The 22242-nt window shown below is 34.4% G+C and overlaps 2 protein-coding genes across 4 annotated transcripts in view; one reads left to right on the top strand and one right to left on the bottom strand.

The window, feature by feature from the left end:
• The window catches only part of LOC127867092 (uncharacterized), a 377266-nt gene that overhangs the window by 255904 nt on the left and 99120 nt on the right, over positions 1–22242 (top strand). The window lies entirely within an intron of this gene.
• LOC127867107 (dihydrofolate reductase-like) overlaps positions 1–22242 on the bottom strand; it is a 235249-nt gene that overhangs the window by 80274 nt on the left and 132733 nt on the right. The gene's annotated exons all lie outside the window — the stretch shown is intronic.

Raw genomic sequence — 22242 nt, forward strand, 5'->3', positions numbered from 1 at the left:
CGTTATTTTGGTCCGTTATGACTCTTTAAGAAAAAACCTATAAAGTCATGGATAACGACATTTATTTCGTTTCTGAACACTTTTTCTCACGCATGGACTCGCATAATCCCAACTGGATTGATTCCCCAATGCATCTGTATCAGCGCAACTCTTATCAATAACTGCATACTTACTTCTTTTCTCATCGCTGTTCAATGCCAGATTATCCTGTATATTCCATTTTAAATAGTAAACTCAAGAATTTATAAACATAAACATTCACCTTTTTTCTTAAGTACCAAATTAATTTTTGGCATATGTGACAATTTAAAGATGTGATGCAATAATGTTTAATCGAGACGGGGTTTTCCAACTGAACACACGTATGTCGCCTGACTTGCTGTTCAATAAATACACCAACACATTTCACGTGACGTTGTACACGTCTTCATAGTTTTCACGCGCTTTTTACTGAGACAAAGAAACCGCAAAAATACACGAAGCACTGTTTATTTGAAGCTACAATTTGTTTATGTGGCGTTGACAATAAAATTCAGAAGCGTGTTTCGGATTACAAATTTATTTATGCCAATTTGAGAATTCGACAGAACAATTTAGTGGTATGTAATGAATTCAACTTTAAGTTATTAAAATTCTTTACATCAAATATATTATTTAACTGTATTTTGCATGTAATGCGCAATTTCCACGAGAAGAGCAAATGTGGGATAAATTTCTTGCTCAGAAAAATTCCAGTGGTCAGGGTGGGATTCGAACCAGGGTCCTCTCGTTTACTAAGCCATTGATCTACCATTACACCACTGTTCCGACTCATTTGTCGGCTGCATAATTTTACTGGAGGTAATGCAGGCCTACGAGTGCTGTCGCTAATGCAAAGCATGCACTCTCATTGGCCAATATTGATTGTATACAACAACGCTTGCCCAGCGTAGCTAAGCTTATACAGACTTGCAAAACTCGCTACATTATTTGTACGCTATCGCGTCCAAACAAAAATCTTCTTGTCCATAACCGTATGGCATAGGGCTACAAAATTTGGTATGTAATGACATTTTATAGTCCTCTACCAAGTTTGTTCAAATTAAGCCCCTGGGATCAAATTTTACCGTTCCCCAGGGGTCACAAAATTGAACATATGCTTATATTGGGCCCATTTTGTGCAAACTATAAAAATGTTCTTGTCCATAACCATTGGGCCTATTTCTACCAAATTCGGTAGGTAGTGACATATATTAGTTCTCTACTTAGTTTGTTCAAATTATGAACAAATGAACATATGCTTAAATAAGGCCTATTGTGTGCAATTTTTAAAAATCTTCTTGTTCTTAATTATAGAGCCTAAGGGCTACTAAATTTGGTATGTAGTGATATCTAACAGTCCTCTACCAAATTTGCTCAAATTATTCCCCTGGGCTCTAATTTGACCCCGCCCCGGGGTCACAAAACTGAACATATGACGTTTACCAGTGGAGATTTGTAACTGAAAAAGCTTTTGTCTTTATCATTCTGTAAATTACTGTACAAATAAATATTCTTTGAAAACTGAAGACTGCATTTTGAACAAAGCATTTATTGATTAGAATAAATGTCAATGAAACAAAACATTAACAAAAATAACAGTTCTGAACGATCAAGACGCTTTCCCCAGTTGCGTAAATTTTGGACATTAAATTCGGATGCGGATTTTATAACAGAAAAACTTTTGGTTCGGCGGTTAAAAAACAGGGTCGTCGGGTAACCGGAAACAAGACTTCTTTTTCGTTAGGACTATATTGGACAAAGCAATATAACGGACCGTGATATATTGGAGTCAATGTTCAACTATAAATCAGCGATTTTTTAAAAACATTTTCTGAGGGGGAAAAAATCAGTTTAGGGGGAAAAAAGATACTTTTCAGGTGGTGGACTGCAGCCAAAATTCGGCGACAGATTTGATAGATTGAAGGCCCTGCACGCACATAAAATGTTTGACCCCTTTGACCTCGACCTTGAACCTAGGGTCCGCATTTAGATTTTGAAATCTATTATGTGGTTATCTCTGCCGTCTGTCCGTCCTTCCATCCGTCCGTCCTGGCCACTATCTCCTCCTACATTATGAACACTACAACCTTGAAACTTACACACATGGTAGCTATGAGCATATGTTCCACAGTGCAATATTTGGAATTTTGATCTGACCCCTGGGTAAAAAGTTACGGGGTTGGGGTAGGGCTGGGTCAGAGATTTTCACTCATTTTTATGCCCCCATACAGTCTTTTTCCGCCCTATGCCACGGGTCCGAAATTCGGCCCCATTCCCAATGCAAATCTGGTGTTTTTTTTCCCAATTGAAAAAAAAAAATTTCAAAAAAAAAAAAAAATTTTTTTTTTTTTTTTTTTTTTAACCTTAAAATATATAAGTTAACCTGATCCGGTGTAGAAAATAGAAAGTGTTGCATAATTAAATTATCTGTTGCCTTGAATTTGTTTTAAAAACTGAAAAATATGTTAATGATTATTTACGACTTTCCTCATTTTCCTCAAAATCCGACGCTTCGCACGATTTTTTTCACCTCAAAAAAGGCCAGGCCTTTTCCACAAATTCAGATTAAAAAACCTGCACTAATCTCACATGTTCATAATACTTTGTAAAATTATAATAATAAGTTATCAAAATAGTCGTTATTTACCAGTTAACAGCTTCTTTGAAATATAAGAAACACTATTTACATGCGATAATTTTTCCCAAATGAGCCAATTTTGCGAATAATTTTTTTCCCAAAATGGGGGTTTTCACGACGTGAAATTCCCAAAATTCCAGTGTGGCGTATTCCCAAAATGGAGCGGAAAAAGCCTGCCATATCCAATGATCATGGGATTGTTTTTGGTCTGTCTGCCTGCCTGCCTGCCCGCCCGCCCGCCAACACATCCGCCAGCCAGCCAGCCTGCGCCATTTCTTATTTACATTTCTTTTAGTCAGAACCAATATTGTTTACATTTCTTTTAGTCAGGACCAATAATGTTTACATTTCTTTTAGCAAGGACTGTTTTTTCGCTTGTTTCAAGATGAAAATCTCAAACACATAGCATACCATCATAAACACACAGCATACCATCACAAACACACAGCATTACCATCACAGACACACAGCATACCATCACAAACACACAGCATACCATCACAAACACACAGCATGCCATCACAAACACACAGCATACCAAAACAAACACACTGCATACCATCACAAACACATGTAGCATACCAAAACAAACAAACAGCATACTATGGCAAGCACACAGCATATTATTATAGGCACACATCATATTATTATTGGCACACATAATATTATTTAAAAGTGAGGATTTTAGTTTTAGTGATTTAGTACACTCATTCCAAGTTTGAATGAAATCTGCACAAGCAGTTCCAAGATTTTGCTCCAGACACAATAGTGTGATTATTTTCAAGTAAAAAGGGCAATTACTCTGTTATTTGCAAATGGATTGCAACAGCATTTTACTCACATCATTCCATAATGATATAATACACTTATATCAAGTTTCCACGAAATCGGTTCAATGCTCTTGACACAAAAGTGTTCCGGATGGACAATGCTAAAACTATATTCGTCCACCTATGGCTAGTTAATAAAACAAAGAAAAGAGAAGCTATTTGTTAAACTTTATAATTATATCTTACAACAAACATTTTTGCAAGAATGTTAAGGGAACAAACAATTAAAATAACATATTAGATCAACACCATAAGAGAATATGTATAATTTAAAACCCAAACATAATAAAATATTACATTTAACTGCATCATGATTAAAAATTTGAAGATATTGGTACTTTATTGCATTATTATGTAAAACATTACAACATAAAGCAAATAATCCTTACAAAATGAAATCCAACTGTACTGTTTTATTAATCATTATTAAATTGATAATTAAATCTTATTGAAACTTGGTCAGAATGTTCATCTTGTCATTATAAAGGCTATGTCAGAATTAAGGTCAATTGTGGTCAAAAACTAGAAAACCTAGTAATGTCTTCAACAATAATTATTGGTAACCAATTTTTCAAATCTTACTTAATCAAGCTATACAAACATTTGAAAACAACAACACTCAACACAATAAGATTTTGAACATTTTTTATTCTATGATTCATGATTTCAAAGTAGTGTTTGGTATTTAATAAAGAATATAAATACAATGTAGATACAGGTTTGAATTTTTGAAAAAAACCTGCTTATCTTTTAGGTTCACTTTTTGCCCTAACACGTGGTCTACTAAGTACATGTATGTAGAGAACAAAATGGATTTCTTTACAAATAATTTTACTTACAAAAAACAGATTAATTATCTCATTATGCCCCCCTTCGAAGAAGAGGGAGTATATTGCTTTGCACATGTCGGTCTGTCGGTCCGTCCACCAGGTGGTTTCCGGATAACTCAAGAACGCTTGGGCCTAGTTCATGAAACTTCATAGGTACATTGATCATGACTCGCAAATGACCCCTAATGATTTTGAGGTCACTAGGTCATAGGTCAAGGTCACGGTGACCAGAAATAGTAAAATGGTTTCCAGATGATAACTCAAGAAGGCATACGCCTAGGATCAAGAAACTTCATAGGTAGATTGATCATGACTTGCAGATGACCCCTATTGATTTTGAGGTCACTAGGTCAAAGGTCAAGGTCACGGTGACCCAAAATAGTAAAATGGTTTCCCGATGATAACTCAAGAACGCATACGTTGTTCTAAGCAATTATCATATCATGAAACTTCATCGTTAGATTGATCATGACTCTCAGATGACCCCTATCGATTTTGAGGTCACTAGGTCAACGGTCAAGGTCATGGTGACCCGAAATAGTAAGATGGTTTTCGGATTGTAACTTAAGAACGCTTTTGCCTAGGATCATGAAACTTCATGGGTAGATTGATCATGACACGCAGATGACCCCTATTGTTTTTGAGGTCACTAGATCAAAGGTCAATGTCACGGTGACCCGAAATAGTAAAATGGTTTCCGGATGACAACTCAAGAACGCTTACGCCTAGGATCATGAAACTTCATGGGTAGATTGATCATGACTCACAGATGACCCCTATTGATTTTGAGGTCACTAGGTCAAAGGTCAATGTCACGGTGACCTGAAATAGTTAAATGGTTTCCGGATGATAACTCAAAAACGCTCATGCCTAGGATCATGAAACTTCATAGGTACATTGGTCATGACCTTCATATGACCCCTATTGATCTTCAGGTCACTAGGTCAAAGGTCAAGGTCACAGTGACCCAAACAGTAAAATTGTTTCCGGATGATAACTCAAGAACGCTTTTGCCTAGGATCATGACACTTCATAGGTACATTGATCATGACTCGCAGATGACCCCTATTGATTTTCAGGTCACTAGGTCAATGGTCAAGGTCACAGTGACAAAAAACGTATTCACACAATGGCTGCCACTACAACGGACAGCCCATATGGAGGGCATGCATGTTTTACAAACAGCCCTTGTTCATTTTTGTTTTTGTATATTCACAGTTGATGTACCGAAGGCAGATTGGTCAGCCAGTGAAACATATTCTGTGAGTATTGAGAATAAATGGAACTCTAGCCAGATACTGGACATGTACTAGTATACTTCTAACCTCCTTTCCTGTCTATATGGAAGTGACTGTACAGTAGTTGTAATAGTTGCCAATTGAGCAGCATAATGGAACTCAAATCAGACACTGGCAATGTACTGATATGATCCAAAGTGTCTAGGTGACATTGACTGCTTGGAATAGTAGTCTAGTGAGTAGTGGTACCAGAACTTAGGACACTAGACATGCACGGACCTCCATCATGTCTTGGTAAAAGTGACTTAAGTTGGAATAGTTGTCAAGTGAGCAGCAGGAATCGAACTTAAGTCAGCCACTGGACCTGTACTTACCTCCAACTTGTTGAGGTGGAAGTGACTGCGGCTGGGATAGTTGTCAAGTCAATAATTACAAGCCAAGTCTTGTCAGGTAAGATAAACTTGATATCAATAACAGCCACAGCCTCAGTGGCATGCAGCCCAATCACAGATTATGAACTGTGATTTAAGTTCTAAGGTATGGGATATTGTGATCAGTCATTGTCTGCTGCCAAATGTGTTTTGCCTGTCATTTCAAGAACCACTATTGGCTTTAAACCGCAGGAAACTTTGGACATGTCTTTGCAGTCCTTACCCAATTGAGAAGAAATCCATATTTGATACTGTGTGTTGAAAATTTGTGTTGAACATTTAAGTTTAAGACAATTATTTATTAATTGCAGATAATAGCAAGTTGTTCTAAGCAATTATCATATCATTATCAAGCCTGTTATTTATCCCCAGTATTAACGTGGTCATATTATTTTGAATGACTATTCCATAAATTCCATATATTTATCTCAAACATTACATCATGATTGTTTATGACTTTAGTGCATGTCTAAAAGTATATGCAGTATGTATTTCAGTTTAATACAGATATCAAGAACTTTTTCAATTCCAGGATGTGAATTAACTAATATAATTCCTGGACAAACAGAGCAGTTTGGTAATTTTTTAATTTTGAGTGATCTCCCTTGGACTGGCATCACTCATATAATTGTGTCACTTCCATTACCAAATGAAGCATGAACCAACAAGGGAGGCAACTCATGAGGTCACATTTGTTAGTAAACAAAAAGTGTTTCTTTATTATTTCGCTTTACATGGGTCTAAATACCGTTTAAGAGCTCTTTTCTGGTTGGATTAAACAGTCCGAAATCAACCACTCTAGAAAGTCGAAACACTAATCGGACAGAACATTCAATTCCATGCTACATGCAAGCTATTTACATAACAAAAATTGTAAACCAAGAAGATTGGAATATTTGTTTTTGCAGTTATATACAGTGTTCCTGATTGAAATCAATGTGCTATTGCTTGAAAAGCATTTTTTTTTGGTATACACTAGAAAAGCAGTTGAATAGTTGCGGAAAACCTTTCCAATTGTGCGTAATTAAGTCAACGATAATTTGTTAAGGTGCATTACGTGTTGAATATATTTGAGGGCGTGATATTATATAAATATTATAACGTGGGCTCCACGCAAAACTATCGTAACTCCACTTTTTTCAGAAAATTACTTTTCGGCATTTTCCATAGTATTTTAATGATATACATATACTGTAAAATTACAAGGACTATATTTTCAATCTTTATAGTTGAAATAATGATAGCGCAGAAATATCGTAACTAAAAAATTATAAGCTGTTTTTTCCCTGCAAGACTATCTTAACTTGAGTTACGATAGTCTTGCATACAAAAATGCACTACATCATGATAATTATTTCATGCAAAACTATCGTAACTTGAGTTTTCAGGGGCACATTTAACATTGCAATATGTTAAAACTTAGTACTTGGATTGTTTTTATTTTATTTTCAGCATGGTTATAGTTTAGAATTTCCACATTAGTCAACAAAGTGCATTTTTATATCCTTCTGTTGATTTTTTTCTGTTTTCTGTGCAGAACGATCATTGCAAATTAAATTATACATCCATCATTATTGTTGGTTATATGTAAATTTTTTTACCTAGATGTCTTACTCAGGTTTTCTCCTTAATTGAGCTTTACAAAGAGCCATTACAATGTTGGAGAGATTTACCCCAGTAGGCCAAATTGAAAAACTGATGTTTTCCCATTTTTAACAAATACCTAAATTACCGGTAAGCAAAATAAAAAACTTTCTGTATTGTCTTCAAGAAGAGTTTAATAATTATCTGAAAAACTGTTTGACAATCTTTGTTGTGTAGTATAGAATAAAGGATATAGCAATTGGGAAATCCCTACTTTTTCTGTAGATTTGTTCATTCAACGCATAGACACATTTATAGTTTTGCATCTCTACAAGTAAATGTGTCGGTATGGGTTTTGAGCTTTGTGTAAATTATGGCTATATTGTAGAAATGTCAACATCGAAGCATAATTTTGTTTTATTGCCAGTTTACAAAACAAATGTTTTAAGGTCTTTAAGGAAAAGGTATTTAATAAAAAATATTCATTTGCAAATTAATATCCGCATTAAAAGACAAGGCAAATGCGACATAAAGACCCTAAAGCGATGCATTATGTTGATAGGCAAACACTGTCATATGTCTCTGACAAGATTGTTAACTAGGTTCGTTCTCATTGAAATGTTTGGCGATTAAAAGATGCAGAGAATTGTATGGAAAAACATCTGCAATATAAATTATTACCAGTACTATTTGATTTTAAAGATGATTGTTTTCAACTATAAAAATAAATTAACATAAAAGCTATACATAATAATTTTATCATTTGTTGTTTTCATGAAAGCAGATAATGCTTTGACTATTTTGAAAAAAGTCACTATTTTAATACTATTATTTTTATAACATTCATAACATGTAATCAATTAAAAAAAATTATATATATTAAAATTAGTATTAACATATTGGTGAATAATGTAATTTTTCTATCTAAGCCTTTCTACATTGAAAATTCTCACTTTTTTAGATTGAAATCAACTTGTGATTTCTGACAAAAGGTGCCTGGTGTGTAAACCAAATGCATAATAGAACTAAAAATTTATGGAACGTCATAAGGTATTAACTGGACTATCAGACTTTAGATTAATCAATTATCCCTTTTGGCCCAAAAGATTTACAGAGTACATAGTTTGTTTTCTTTCTTTCTTGGTTTTCATGCCATTAACGGTTGCCATTTACAAAGCTATAACTATGACATCAGCAATACCCGCAAACTTTGTTTGACACAAAATGCATGTTACTTTTTACCGGACATTTCAGGTGTTTCGGGTGAAATATAGGGCCTTGATGAAACATACTTACATTCATTAATTAAGGATTCAGACCTTGAAAACTTAGACAAACCCATTTTTTCTAAAAATATATAAATATTGATATTTAGTAACGGTACTGCCACTGACAGAAAGACAAGGAGTAACGCTTAAAATCAATTAGTACCTGTACTACCATATCCAAAAATACAGGTAGTACTGTACTACCCGTGTTCTTGGATATTGAAGGGTGTATAACTGACTTTACAGAAACATTTGCAGCAATTATAATAAATATATGTAGCTTCTTAAACAGTTATTGTATTAGGTTTTCCATTCTGAATTATGATGCAAGTACAACTACACATTAAAACTCATGACTAATACTATTTCTTCATTTTTCTTGACAAGAAAACACAAGCCAACAAGTAAGCTAAGTAAATGAACACTTATTTCACTGTCTCATCCGTTTTCCATCTATTTTCTAACGTTTTAAGCCACCAATGCAATCAAATCGTTTTATATCGGGGCGATAATGTCTTTCTGGGTTTACCGATTTAATGTCAGGATAATTAGACGACACCGTATGTAGTCATTATATGACAACAAAGTGTTGTTTTGAACCGCTTTCGGTTAAGCCGACATTCCATTGCGCGCAGACATATTGTTTTTGACGGATTTACAAGTTACAGGAAATCACGCGACAGAATAGACAATACGATATTAACCCAGTCTACAACTTTTCGGTAATTTAAATTAACGAAAAGCGCCGTAAGGTTAGAGACCAACAAATCACGCCGCGCTGACGCAGACGTATCGGTACGGCCAGATTTTTTTCGTAAATGCGTAAAATGGATATTAAAGTCATTATTGTACGTCCAGTTTATAAAAATAAATGCGTAAATCTTCATGAAAAAGGCGTATTTACGGCTGTACGTCCCTTATCTGGAGCTCTGGTATTTTGCACGGAAAAGTTAACTTGAGTTACGATACTTTTCCGTGGAAAACCCACCCAAAAATTTAGCATTTTTCCTGCAAAAGTATTGTAACTCAAAAGAAGTTCCAACTATAAAATTAAATGACAGTTAATTTTGATTTTACTATTCCATATGTAATAAATTGTTATTTTGTACTCACAATCAGGAACTCCTGTTTTTTTACAAAATTATTAAGAAAAATAATCCTGTAAAAAATTTAAAAAGTGAGTTACGATAGTCTTGCGTGGAGCCCACGATAATAAAGCATCATATAAAAATCATATCCGCTTATTAAAAAGTGAAATTTATAACTATGAAAGTAGCGTTTAGGTTTCGACGCTACACAAATGTACATGTAGGTGTATATCTTTGCACTTGATCCGCCACGTATGTATGCTGCCGATTTATGCCGCAAAAGTACGCTAGGTTAAAACAGACTCGGCGTCGTTGTTCTGAACGATGCAGTGTGTCTCAGCGATACGCGGCGTGAACACACGACGCATCCGCCGAGTACTATCGTTCTGGCCGTGGCGTGAACGAGGATTATGTTTGTTCTGCGTTGGCTGTACTGTATACTAATACGTAAATGATTTAAAAGTAATTTAACCTTGATTTTGGTCTGGAACTCTTTATATAATTGCTTAAAAAAGTCTTCTCAAATTTAGCGCATAAAATATTTAAAAAAAACACACACATTTTTCAGTTTATAAATCCTTCTATTCGATAGTTTCATAAATTCCTATAACTTTGACCACCCATTTATTTTGGATATTATGACTCATATCTGATAAATCTTATTTCATTGTATTTAAAATACTATTTGACATAGTTTATTTTCTCCTAAACATAATGTTAATGCTATATTTAGCTCGGAAAAAGCCATTGGTAAAGAATTGGCTAAATCTGCTACACGTGTAAAATACAAGGCCAATAATTTCAAAATATTCATTTTAAATCAGTGCGTTTGTATTTTTTAGTCTAAATCATTATTAATTTATTGATTAAATAAAACAAATATTACAAACATAAAATGTTTTCCCAAAAAAATATGACATGACATATTGATTTGAAGATATTAACTGATCACTGGGCTATTAGTGCTGCAACAATACGCCCAAAACCGTATTGCAATATATTGTCAGTTCAAAAACCCGTATTGCAATATATTGCTAACTTGTACCTGAATTATAACTCGCCAGCTAATCACCAAACCCAACCTTTGTATTTTAGGTTCTAGTTATATCCTATTGGCAATTCTAGCCTTATTTTTACAAAATGCTTTATAAACACAATTTACTCTTTTTGGCTTTACAAAGCATTTTGTTATGAAAGATTAGTATTGTCATATTGTCTATAAAGTTAAACTCGGCGTTTGTTTCGTCTGCCATTCTGAGAACTTTTATAAAGCCGACAAGAAGAATAATAACCCGAAACAGAATTGTGGATGTTTAAAAGCAGGTTGTGTAACTTATCAGAATGCTGTTATCTCAAAAAAATTTTTTTATCATTATTACTTCTGTTTATGACAACATAAATTTACATTTTTATTATGTAATTAATTGTGTTTTTTTTTTTCATTTTCACAAGCTTCATCTTGAATTTAACAGTATGACATGCAAAAGAAGATCTTGCAGACTCCCATGAAACAACGATACTAAGTATAATAAACTTTTAAGAATGCTTTTTTTACATATCAATTTATATTTGCTAAACACCAATATGTTTTGTTTACCTTGATATCATTATTTCGGATGGCTTTTCTGGACGAAATGTGGATGAATTTTTGTAGAATTTTGGTACCGGTATGATGAAACTCGTAACGCAATACAATATGCGGATTGTGTATTGCAATATATACAGATATACCGGTATATTGTTGCAGCACTAGTCGCTCAAGGGTGCCATCCTATAATTGTCATGATACTAAGGAAGTACCTGATATGCAAATTACTTTGCCTTTATTTTGTTGTTAACTTATAAGACATGGAATGTTTAATTAAATGTCTAACTTTTTTTGAAAATGTTTTTATTCAGAATAAAAAGTCAATGAACTCTGAATAGTGGCTGAATATGCTTGAAAACAGGTTATATGCTTATTGAAATTAAAAACAAAATAACTACTTAAACTATCTATGCATTTTCTGATCAAAAGTGTTATTTATATTTATTTTAAGAATAAACATCAGAATTCTAAATGTTTTGTAGAATGTGTGCATTTTATCCAGTAATCCCATAATACCGGTTTTTGGTTTAAAACCAATTGCATTATAATAAAAGTTTGCAACCCCTTGTTCCGAAATAAAAGTCATTAAAAAATATGCGGAGTAATTCATTTAAACAAACAGAAAATGAAATCTGAAACCCTTAATAGGAGTCCTGCAATCATTTGTAATCAATAACTTATGTTTAAAAAAATCATTGGTTCATGCTACAAATTGTAAAATATTGCAACCAATCCCTGAATGATGTAAATATGCCATGACGTTGGAATAACATATATCCTGATCAGACTAGAATATTTAATATACCCATTGTCTGTTATAAAAAATAGTAACATAGGTTACAACTCAAATTTCTCACTTTGTTTAAACTTATTATAATTTGTAAATTATCAACTGGTAGGAGAGAAACAAACATTTATGTTTGTTCTCCCTTTCTTCTGTTTGAAACACATTCTGAAGAAGTACATGTATTTGAACTTAAGTAAACTACTTTATTATTTTAACAAAGGAAATTAAAGCATATTTTGTCGCAGAATTTTATTTTATTTTGTATACCCTGCTGCTATACCATTCGACCCTAACATATTGACTGATTATATTCATAAATGTAGCAATATTTGTATGTTTCTTATTGGCTTTTGTGGTCTTGTGCTTCATTTAAATAAAAAAGCCTGTGTGGTAAGAGTGGTACAATTGTGTAGTAAAATATAACACCCTGATGTCTGTGATGTTAATCAAGACTAAAGGTAGAGGTAAATATTACTCTAAGAGGGATTTGCAGGACTGTAATACACTTAGAAGCATGATGATGATCATACATTATTTAACCCCTTAGAAATGATCTACGTAAATTGATGTGGGGGCGCTGCAACAATCAGGTCTTGTGTTCGCTGCATAATACATGTACAACTAAATAAGGTAAACATGTTCGCCGCATAATACAAATACATGTAAATGAGACCAACGTGTTCACTGCATAAAACAACAATAAGGTCATTGTGTTCGCTGCATAATACAACTTAATCATGGCGATCCATCCCTTGACGAAGAAATTAGTTTTTACAGTAATGTATGCAATTGATGTTGCATTCATTTGCTGTTCTTGTTGATATCCGAGTTTTTCAAATGGCAGCGTTATATGTTCCCTTTGATATATTGCTCAAGAGCTAGAAGGTTACACCATTGCAGGGCATAGAACTCATTTTTGTAAGTTAATACTGTCATGTTAATTATCCAAAAACTACTTCATTACATTTCTACTGTATTTATTGTTTTTAACAACAAAATCATACATCTGGAGCAGTGAGGCAAAACTTCTCTCTCGTACAAAATTAATATAAACAACCAATAATAAACATCCTTAAGGTAATTGTATTAAAATGCGCAGACATGTTATGTTGTAGTTAATTGTGTAACCTTAATGTTGCCTTGCTACGCTTTTCTTGTACAAATGAATGTGGCTGTCCCACTTGTGTTTTCTGATAATAATTCGCACTGTTTGTATTAACCCTTAGCTATGAATAAAAAGAACAATTTTTAGCAATTATCTGATATGACTGTAAAGTGGTTTAATCTTTATTGTGTTTAATTTGGTTGTAGTTGTATGCATGAACTAGGATGTACATGATTGTAATACTTAGCTATCTATTCTCCACAGTCAACATTTAAGCATGCCCTTCCGTTTACCAGATTTGCTTGAGGCTCCTCACCAGTGGTTATTTCCGTTGATCACAATAATAATAAGTGACAGCAAAATTTGTATTGTTCTTAAATTAATATATTTATGAGTAGACCAAAAATATTGTATATGCCCCTGCATTGACAGATTTGGGAGGTACATATTGATTGACCCATCCTTCCATCTCTACACGGTGAACACAAATCTTTCTTACTTGCATGGATTTTGTGCTTGAAAACTACCAACACACCCATATCTACCTTACTGCAGGTTGCTGTTGACGCTCACCTACTTTTGGTTGAGACTAATGCAGAGTCCAATCTCTTGTAGGCTAAGAGCTTATGTAGGCTGAGAGCTTGTATAAGCTTTATTGCTGAATAAATGTTGTTGTTTTTGTTTATCCCTTTACCACTTAGATACGTATTTTGACGCATTTGTATTCCCTCAGAAAGTTAGATTTAAATAAAGACCTATCTTACTAGATGCAAGTTTAAAAGGCTTCATTTCAAACTCTTAAATACTGATAAGCAGCAAACAGCATAAAACCTGAACAGACTGCAAGTTACTCACAAGCTGTTCTGGTTTTATGCTGTTTTCACATAGCCATTTTTAGATTGCTTTTAGTGGGAAAGGGTTAACTAAAATTTATGCATTCCATCTAACAACATTTCCGCTTTCTACAATGCTTAAACACTCTTAATAAACTAAAATCACCTGCTTCATCTTGACTATGACATTGACCAACTTTGGGACTTAAACTCAGAAGGTCTAAATTTTGGTTACACCAAATTTACCTATCTTTAGTTTCTCCTAGAAATTAACCTCATTTTGTAATTAGATTTTTCACTCTGGCCCAGTTCTTAATTATAACCCACCAAACTAAGTTGAGCTTGTCTGTTGGTCAGTCGGTCGGTCGCTCCGTACTAAGCGTCCGCTCTCTGATTAAAGTTGTTTTCATCCGATCTTCACCAAACTTGGTAATATGTCATATCTAGGTGATGTCTAGGTCAAGTTCGAATATGGGTCATGCTGGGTCAAAAACTGGGGTCACGGGTTCACTTCTGTGCGTTTTAATCATTGAGCATGGTGTCCGCTCTCTAATTAAAGTAGTTTTCATCTGAACTTCACTACACTTAGTCAGAAGTTGTATCTAGATAATGTGTAGATCAAGTTCAAACATGGGCAATGCTGGGTCAAAAACTAGGTCACAGGGTCTCTTAATGCGTTTTAAACATTGAGCATGATGTCAGCTTTTTTTGTTAAGACAACATGCAAAATATTCTGTTTCAATGCGTCATGTGGGGGTATTCATCTCGTCTGTGACAAAGCTCTAGTTATAATTGTCATTATTCAAGCTCCTTGTATTGCCTAATGTTTTATTTCAATTTGCTGTCCAGTCATAGTTTTGTGTCTGTCTGTTTGAGAGTAACCATCAATGATACATGATTATGAAGAGCTTTGTTTCATGCTTAGGGAATTGTATTTTGACAATTGCTTGGATATCTTATGTACCTGACTTCATTATGCTTCCCTTCGAAGAAGAGGGGTATATTGTTTTGCACATGTCAGTCGGTCGATCCGTCGGTCGGTCCGTCCACCAGATGATAACTCAAGAACGCTTAGGCCTAGGATCATGAAACTTCATAGGTACATACATCATGACTGGCAGATGACCCCTATTGATTTTCAGGTCACTAGGTCAAAGGTAAAGGTCACAGTGACTTGAAATAGTAAAATGGTTTCCGGATGATAACTCAAGAATGTTTACACATAGGATCATGAAACTTCATAGGAACATTAATCTGGACTGGCAGATGACCTCTATTGATTTTCAGGTCACTAGGTCAAAGGTCAAGGTCACAATGACTCAAACCAGTAAAATGGTTTCCTGATGATAAATCAAGAATAATTAGGCCTAGGATCATGAAACTTCATAGATACATTGATTATGACTGGCAGATGACCCCTATCATTTTCAGGTCACTAGGTGAAAGGTCAAGGTCACAGTGACAAAAAACGTATTCACACAATGGCTACCACTACAACTGACAGCCCATATGGGGGGCATGCATGTTTTACAAACAGCCTTTGTTTTTGATTTGACATTGACCTCAAACTTAATAAGCACTTCTTTGGGGTCTAATTGTGATGTCACTGACCAAATCATATTATTTTAATGTTTAATAACAAGCAATAATGAGGAGTGTGTGACAACCACTTCTGGGGAATTAGTCACCATCTGTGAGACACATGAACACTCTCATTCAATACAGCAGCATAACAAACAACAAAATAATGCTCATTGCTTACTAAAAGTGATTTTTTTGTCAGATCAGGCATCTAGATCTTTAAGAATTAAATGCAAACACTTCTGTCATATCAAAATAGCAGAATTTAAAGCTTGTACACAGATGCTCAATACTACATTGACAATTTTACAGAAAACCATTTATTAATGCTTTTGGGTTAATGACATATTCAAACATTTCGATTTCCCAATAAATGATATTTAATTATATGTGTACATTTTTTAAAATAGATAATAATACTAAATATTATAACAAAAAAGGTTTTGTGGAGTTGTGTTGAAGTGGTCTGTGTTAAACGAAAACAGATATTTATTGACACACATTGGCTTCATTGTGTTCAATAAATTGAAACAATATATTCCCTAAAGAATATAAAAGCATAGGCAAGTTTTATATGGTGTACACCAAATGCATTGATTTTTTTACCTGCGAGTCCAGCGTACTGGACTCACTAAAACCTCTGGGGATGCAACGTTTTGAATTATGCAAGTCCAAAAAATGCATTGAAATTTCTAAAAAAATTATATCGTTTAATATTTGAACTCATTCTTTCAATTCAGCGACTCATTGATTTGCAAGTTATTGAGTCCCAGGACTCAGATGAGAAAATTTGTAAAAATATTACTGCAAATGTCTATTGTAAATGATAATATATAATCTCCTCATCATTTATATACATTATGTAAAATATTACAATTATTGTTCTGTTTGTGACAAAAATAATATGATCATAGCTTTCACGTACATAGTCCTGATGATGATGATGATGATGATGATGATGATGATGATGATGATGATGATGATGATGATGATGATGATGAAGATAATGATGATGATGATGATGATGATGATGATGATGATGATGATGATGGTGATGATGATGATGATGATGATGATGATGGAGATGATGATGATGATGGTGGGGGTGATGTTGATGATGGTGATGAGGAGGATGAGAACCAAGATGATTATGAGGATAATGATGATGGTCATAATGGTGAAGGTAGTGGTGGTGGTGATCATGATGGTGATGATGATGATGTTGATGATAATGATGATAAGGAGGATGAAGAGGATGATGATGATGTTGCTTCTGCTGCTGTTGCTGCTGCTGCTGATGATGATGAAGACAATGATGACAATGATGATGATGATGATGATGACTATGACGATGATGATGACTATGATGATGATGATTATGATTATGATGATGATGATGATGATGATGATGATGATGGTGATGATGATGATGATGATGATGATGATGATGATGATGACGGTGATGGTAGTGGTGGTGATGATGATGATGATGATGATGATGATGATGATGATGATGATGATGATGATGATGATGATGATGATGAAAATGATGATGATGATGATGATGTTGATGATGATGGTGATAGTAGTGGTAGTGGTGGTGATGATGATGATGATGGTGATGGTAGTTGTGGTGATGATGATGGTGATGATGATGGTGATGATGGTGATGATGATGATGATGATGATGATGATGATGATGATGATGACGGTGGTGGTAGTGGTGGTGGTGATGATGATGATGATCATGATCATCATGATCATCATGATGATGCTGCTGCTGCTGCTGCTGCTGCTGCTGCTGATGATGATGATGATGATGATGATTATGATGATGATGATGATGATCATGATCATGATCATGATGGTGATGAAGATGGTAGTGGTGGTGATGATGATGGTGATGATGATGGTGATGATGGTGATGATGGTGATGATGATGATGATGATGATAATGATGGTGTAAACCCTACTAAAACTCTACCTGCTTAAGCATCCTATCGTCACGGATGTATGTTTTTATTGTTCGCTAGCACAAAATGTAATAAACTGACCACATCTGAAATTTGTTATCAACCTCTTGACTCATAAGGGAGATATTCAAGTTTGAAAAAGTGTTGCGTTAGAAAAGTCTCCAAGTGTATACTATTCCAATAAGCCAATATTGTACAATTCATGCACATTTCTGGAAATTCCTGACTGAAAGGATCATGATTAATGGCAATGTGCAGAAATTAAGAGGAACAATAGATTTAGCTTAATTGAATAGCCCATTTGTCACGTCCGAATATTCAATTATCCGGAGTATTCAATTACAGTCCAACCCCTCTTAAGCAGCCAGTCAAGGGAAATGGCCAAATTGGCAGCTTAAGCGGGTTGGCCTCTTAAGAGGGGGTTGGGTCGTAGGGAGTCTGGAGTTGATGAGTGCATGGCCAACTGTTCAATTTTTGTATAAACAAAATGGTAAATATATGTACATATACTAAACAATGTATAGACTTAAAATAATTGTATATTTTCCTTTCTAAAATCAGCTATAAAACAAAATTTTCATTCAAAAAAATAATATTCATCTTTCTAATCTTTATCAATATCATCATCATCATCAGAATCAAGTCAATGAAAAAGAATCATTCTCATGATTCATTGTTTACACAATGCGCGTTGAATGGTCCCAATGCACTTAAGATGGGAACAGTTGTGAATCAGTTATGTGTGAATAACTCCAGTGTCACTATCAATCGAAAATTTAATTGGTTTATTGCAGTTTTATGGCTTTGTAATACGCACCGCACGAATTGGTCCCGACAGTGATCTTCTCCACGATAAAATCGTGGCCAGTTACTTAAGAGACTGATTATAGCAACCGGGTGTAATCCTCCTGGCAATGGCGCTTTTCATGCATAAATTATAAAAACATTTTTTTGCCGCATAAAGGGTTTTATCAAAATAAATATATTGAAATAATTGTAAATATAAAAACAAATATTAATGCTAATGTTTAATTCCCAAATGAGAATACCGTAATAATTTGTAATCCGAAACACACTCCCAATTGTTTTATGTTAACGAGACGTTTACAATTCTAGCATCAAAAAAGTCCTCATATATTTTCTTTGTCTCGACAAAAGCGCGCAAAAATTATTCACCAATGTACAATTTCACGTGAAAAGCGTGCGTGTATTGATTTTTTGATAAAAACTTTGTAGCACAGAGAACATGTAGATCAGTTGATTTCGGCTAAAAGTTTTGTTGTTCTTTTTAACTTTTTATTGGCTGATAATTATCATAATGTGTGCTTGAAATAGTAGGATTCAACAACTACAAATAATAAATTATAATTTAATAATCTATTTTCCAGTAATAATATTTGCACATGTGGAAACAAAAAGATCAAACGGTCGCATATTGCTTTTAACCCGATAACCCGCCGCCAATTAATTGCAATTTGCAAACTGGCTGTCAAAATGTTTATCACACAACACGCTTCAGTACTACAGAGCCTAAACCGCAGACTGGAAGGAAGTATCGATTTTATCGCCGTTGCTTCGGTGTAATTTTGCCAATGTACATGACTGACTTACTTGCGCGAGACCACTCATATGGGGGAAATTTAACATTTGGGATGCAAAATAGCTGGCCGCTGGCCGGAGAAACAGGGTTACCGCTTAAAAGGGGTGCATTATATAGTGTTTATCGACGGTCGTGGCATTCACTGGCCGCCTACACGAGGCGACGGGCGATGAGGGGTGACCGGAAGTAGGGGTTGGACTGTATACGGAATTCGTTATACTTCCAATGTTATCACTAACCGGGTGTAATCCTCCTGGAAATTGTGCTTTTCATGCATAATCAAAACATCGTTTGGACACATAAAGCATTTTAAAAAAAGTTAATATTTTATTAAATATTCAATCCATTATAAATATAATATAAAATGTTTTGTTGAATTCCCAAATGAGAATACAAATTTTGTAATCCAAAACACACTTTCTAGCTTTAAATAAAACGTCCACATGTATTTCCTTTGCCCCCAACAAAAAGCTAGCGTAAACTATGCAGCAATGTACAATGTCACGCCATTCGGTGCGTGTAATGATTTTTCCCATTTTCATTTTATTGCTTACCAAACGCTTACGCTAGCAACATCTATTGCTTATGTATTGTCCTGGTAAAAAGCACGCGAAAATTAGTGTGGGTGTATATACACTGTCGAAGGAAAACTTTGTAGCGAGGAGAATGCTGTATCTTTGACGTTACGCTCTTTCAGGTAGTTTAGTATTGAAACAGATAATGTACTGTGTACTGATTTACCGGAAAATCTGATCAATACTGGATTTAATTTTGGTTATTGTGAAAACATGATCAGCAGTGTCAAGACTGCGATGTTTTGACAAATGTGCGCGTTTGCGATTGTTTGACATCATGTTTAGATATGATTTACTGTGACACAGTTGTGAAGGTTTATAAACACGAACTGAGAATATAGTGTAACATTCCATCACCTATTGCAAACTGTCGAGCATTAGATACGTCAACAGTTTGTTTCTAATTAGCAACACACTCTTCTATTGTTTCTAAGCGACAACTAACTGTTGAAGTATGTTACTCGACAGTTTGCATTCAAAAGTTTGCACCTGACTGCACACCGTAGACTGCAGTGTTTGCATTGTACTTGCTCGCATACTACACCTGTTAGTCACGTGATGCTTGACAGACGCTTCATACATGCATAGTGTGAAATGAAAACAAAGGCAGTCGATTGAGCGTGTCTGTCAAAATTGTCGATACGATGCGTATCCTTGGAGATTTGTGACATTCTTTGCTGGATTATAGTGTGGATTATAGTGTGCAATAATAAATTGGCTATTCAATTAACCGAAATACGCCATATTTGCTATCAGAATATGTGGAGTTTTTTTCAAAGGGAAGAGATGCAAATGGTTTGGTGTTTTCAATTTCTATTCAATTAGCCGAATTAATCGATTATCCCGTATTCAATTAAGTGGAATCTACACATATATGAGTCACCAGTTATATAAAAGATGACGTACATGCACACCTGGTATTAATCACAAATGTGTGACACCAGCATTTAGATTGCAGAAATATTAATTACTTCCAGCTTGAACATTATAATTAAATGGCCAAAATAAAGTAACAAAGTGCAACAATACAAAAACATAATTTCCCAATTTTAAAAAGTTTATGACTAGTTTATTTTTAAACAATTGTGATCAGTTTTACACTCAATTCTTTACAATTTTGAAATGTTTGTGACTTTTTAAATAAATTGATCGTCTAACTTCTTTTTTACAAAATTGGAAAGAAAGCCCTGCATTGTGATAGTAATTGAAGACTTTTCAAGACGTTCAGTTCAGTAAAATGTGCCTCCTTAAATGCTCCATTTAATAGACATTTGCCAAACATATCGTTTTTAGCTCATCTATTTAAAAAAAAAAGAGCTATTGTCATCACCTGAGCGTCGGGGTCTGCATCGGCGTCCGGTTAAATTTTGTGTTTAGGTCGGCTTGATTCCCAAAATATCAAAGCTATTGCTTTCATTTTTTTTACTTGCAAAAATTACTACTAATTATCATAGGGGGAATGTGCAGGCAAAGTAATGTAACTCTGACTGGCATTTTCACAGAATTAGGACCACTTTCATACTTAAAATTGAACATTTTGTTAACTTTTGTGTTTAGGTCCACTTCATTCCTAATGTATCAACGCTATTGCTTTCATACTTGCAACACTTACTTACTATCATAAGGGGACTGTGCAGGAAAAGTTATGCAACTCTTACTGGCATTTTGACAGAATTATGTGCCCTTTTTTGACTTAGTAACTTTGAATATTTGATTAAAGTTTGTGTTTATATCCACTTTACTTCTAAAGTGTCAAGGCTATTGATTTCAAACTTCAAATACGTTCTTACTTTTATGAGGGTACTGTACCTGGCAAGTTGAATTATACCTTGACCTTTGAATGACCTTGATTCTCAAGGTCAAAGTATTACATTTTGCTATAAGTGCCATAACTTATTCATTTATAATCAGATTTGATACAAAACAATACTTACCTGACATACCACAATAGACTCCACCCAAACCATCCCGCACGCCCCACCTCAGAATCTCCTTGCCCCCCCAAAATATTATTTTCATTTGTTCTTATCGCGTATATCATAGAGTGAAGACATGGATCATCGCCTATATCATAGAGTGAAGACGTGAAATTTTTTGCTCTAAATTTATTATAGTTTTGGGACATTTAGAAAAGGAATTTTAGTAAAATAAATCGTACAGTGATAGGATTTAACCATTCCAGTGGAGATCTGTGACTTTTTAGACATTTTGAAAAATAGAAAGTATCGTTTTTACACTTTTGTGCGCCTTTTCTGGTATTTCACATATTTTC

Source organism: Dreissena polymorpha, chromosome 2, assembly GCF_020536995.1.
Source record: "Dreissena polymorpha isolate Duluth1 chromosome 2, UMN_Dpol_1.0, whole genome shotgun sequence".
Taxonomy (NCBI): Eukaryota; Metazoa; Mollusca; class Bivalvia; order Myida; family Dreissenidae; genus Dreissena; species Dreissena polymorpha.